Below are 3,394 nucleotides of genomic sequence, written 5' to 3' on the forward strand. Positions count from 1 at the left end.
GTTTGTGTGTTTGTTGGGGGGGAGGTGTGTGTGTTTGTGTGTTTGTTGGGGGGGTGTGTGTGTTTGTTGTGTTTGTTGGGGGCAGGTGTGTGTGTGTTTGTTGGGGGAGGTGTGTGTGTGTTTGTTGGGGGGGTGTGTGTGTGTGTTTGTTGGGGGTGTGTGTGTGTTTGTTGGGGGGGGTGTGTGTGTGTTCATGTGTTTGATGTGGGGAGGTATGTGTGTGTGTTTGTTGGGGGAGGTGTGTGTTTGTCTGTTTGTTGGGGGGGGCAGGTGTATGTGTGCTTGTGTGTTTGTTGGGGGAGGTGTGTGTGTGTTTGTTGGGGGTGTGTGTGTGTTTGTGTGTGTGTTTGTGTGTTTGTTGGGGGCAGGTGTGTGTGTGTTTGTTGGGGGAGGTGTGTGTGTGTTTGTTGGGGGAGGTGTATGTGTGTTTGTTGGGGGGCAGGTGTGTGTGTGTTTGTTGGGGGAGGTGTGTGTGTGTTTGTTGGGGGAGGTGTGTGTGTGTTTGTTGGGGGAGGTGTGTGTGTGTTTGTTGGGGGAGGTGTGTGTGTGTTCATGTGTTTGATGTGGGGGAGGTATGTGTGTGTGTTTGTTGGGGGGGTGTGTGTTTGTCTGTTTGTTGGGGGGGCAGGTGTATGTGTGTTTGTGTGTTTGTTGGGGGGCAGGTGTGTGTGTGTTTGTTGGGGGAGGTGTGTGTGTGTTCATGTGTTTGATGTGGGGGAGGTGTGTGTGTGTGTTTGTTGGGGGGAGGTGTGTGTTTGTCTGTTTGTTGGGGGGCAGGTGTATGTGTGTTTGTGTGTTTGTTGGGGGGCAGGTGTGTGTGTTTGTGTGTTTGTTGGGGGGTGTGTGTTTGTGTGTTTGTTGGGGGCAGGTGTGTGTGTGTTTGTTGGGGGAGGTGTGTGTGTGTTTGTTGGGGGAGGTGTGTGTGTGTTCATGTGTTTGATGTGGGGGGACGTGTGTGTGTGTGTTTGTTGGGGGGAGGTGTGTTTGTCTGTTTGTTGGGGGGCAGGTGTATGTGTGTTTGTGTGTTTGTTGGGGGGCAGGTGTGTGTGTGTTTGTTGGGGGGGGAGGTGTGTGTGTGTTTGTTGGGGGAGGTGTGTGTGTGTTCATGTGTTTGATGTGGGGGGAGGTGTGTGTGTGTGTTTGTTGGGGGGAGGTGTGTGTTTGTCTGTTTGTTGGGGGGCAGGTGTGTGTGTGTATAGTCAGCATTTGTTTTGTATTTTATTTTCAGGAAATCCTTCTTCTCTGGTCATGCTTCGTTTGCAATGTACACCATGCTGTATCTAGCAGTAAGTATCTCCCCACACACACACACACACACACACACACACACACACACACACACACACACACACACACACACACACACTGTGAACCATCCTCCCAGAGGGTCTGAAAGCAGAGAGTGATTGAAGAGAAGGGAGCTGAAAGGGAGGGAAAGAAAAGAGAGCAGGAGAAAAGAGGGATTGAAAGAGAGAAGAAGTAGGGCAGACAGAGAAGTTTTGTTCCCCTCGGGCAGGGGAGAGGTTTGACCTCTCTGTCTCTCTATACTACACTCCTATTGTGTGAGGGCAGGGCCGTAGAGAGAGAGTAGAGTCAGAACTGTGCTGCATCTTTGAAGATAAATAAGGCATAATGTGGTATAATATAGTATAATTCAGTATAATTCAGTATAATTTAGTATAATACTATGTACAAATAGTACATGTGTAGTAATCAACATTTTCCCTCCCTCCCTCCCTCCCTCCCTCCCTCCCTCCCTCCCTCCCTCCCTCCCTCCCTCCCTCCCTCCCTCCCTCTCTCTCTGCCTCCCTCCCTTCCTCCCTCCCTCCCTCTCTCTCTGCCTCCCTCCCTTCCTCCCTCCCTCTCTCTCTTCAGTTCTACCTCCAAGCCAGGTGGTGTTGGCGAGGGGCCAGGTTACTCAGACCCCTCGTACAGTTCTTCCTGGTTCTGCTAGCTGTGTATACAGGTACTTACAGGTCTATTGATAATGATCAGTGACAGGGGGAATCTACACCCATCTACTAAAGATTTCCTTGTCGTGGGACGACTCCCCAACTGATAATGACGTAGGGCCCCTTTCCCAGACACTGATTACGGCCGGGATTCAATCCCAGAGGCGTTGTCGACAAGCACACTGCACTGTCAACAACGTGCCTTTTAGAGAGGCGCTGTCCACAAGCACACTGCACTGTCAACAACATGCCTTTTAGAGAGGTGCTGTCCACAAGCACACTGCACTGTCAACAATGTGCCTTTTAGAGAGGCGCTGTCCACAAGCACACTGTACTGTCAACAACATGCCTTTTAGAGAGGCGCTGTCCACAAGCACACTGCACTGTCAACAATGTGCCTTTTAGAGAGGCGCTGTCCACAAGCACACTGCACTGTCAACAATGTGCCTTTTAGAGAGGCGCTGTCCACAAGCACACTGCACTGTCAATAATGTGCCTTTTAGAGAGGCGCTGTCCACAAGCACACTGCACTGTCAACAATGTGCCTTTTAGAGAGGCGCTGTCCACAAGCACACTGCACTGTCAACAATGTGCCTTTTAGAGAGGCGTGGCGACAAGCACACTGCACTGTCAACAATGTGCCTTTTAGAGAGGCGCTGTCCACAAGCACACTGCACTGTCAACAATGTGCCTTTTAGAGAGGCGCTGTCCACAAGCACACTGCACTGTCAACAATGTGCCTTTTAGAGAGGCGCTGTCCACAAGCACACTGCACTGTCAACAATGTGCCTTTTAGAGAGGCGCTGTCCACAAGCACACTGCACTGTCAACAATGTGCCTTTTAGAGAGGCGCTGTCCACAAGCACACTGCACTGTCAACAATGTGCCTTTTAGAGAGGCGCTGTCCACAAGCACACTGCACTGTCAACAATGTGCCTTTTAGAGAGGCGCTGTCCACAAGCACACTGCACTGTCAACAATGTGCCTTTTAGAGGCGTGGCGACAAGCACACTGCACTGTCAACAATGTGCCTTTTAGAGAGGCGCTGTCCACAAGCACACTGCACTGTCAACAATGTGCCTTTTAGAGAGGCGCTGTCCACAAGCACACTGCACTGTCAACAATGTGCCTTTTAGAGAGGCGCTGTCCACAAGCACACTGCACTGTCAACAATGTGCCTTTTAGAGAGGCGCTGTCCACAAGCACACTGTACTGTCAACAATGTGCCTTTTAGAGAGGCGCTGTCCACAAGCACACTGCACTGTCAACAATGTGCCTTTTAGAGAGGCGCTGTCCACAAGCACACTGCACTGTCAACAATGTGCCTTTTAGAGAGGCGTGTCGACAAGCACACTGTACTGTCAACAACGTGCCTTTTAGAGAGGCGTGTCGACAAGCACACTGTACTGTCAACAACGTGCCTTTTAGAGAGGCGTGTCGAC

General features: G+C 50.9%; 1 pseudogene; it reads left to right on the forward strand.

Moving 5' to 3' along the window:
- The window catches only part of LOC121843115, an 11,223-nt pseudogene extending 8,289 nt beyond the window's left edge, over window positions 1-2,934 (forward strand).
- The last annotated feature ends 460 nt before the right edge of the window (window positions 2,935-3,394 follow it).

Source organism: Oncorhynchus tshawytscha, unplaced genomic scaffold (assembly GCF_018296145.1).
Source record: "Oncorhynchus tshawytscha isolate Ot180627B unplaced genomic scaffold, Otsh_v2.0 Un_contig_9682_pilon_pilon, whole genome shotgun sequence".
Taxonomy (NCBI): Eukaryota; Metazoa; Chordata; class Actinopteri; order Salmoniformes; family Salmonidae; genus Oncorhynchus; species Oncorhynchus tshawytscha.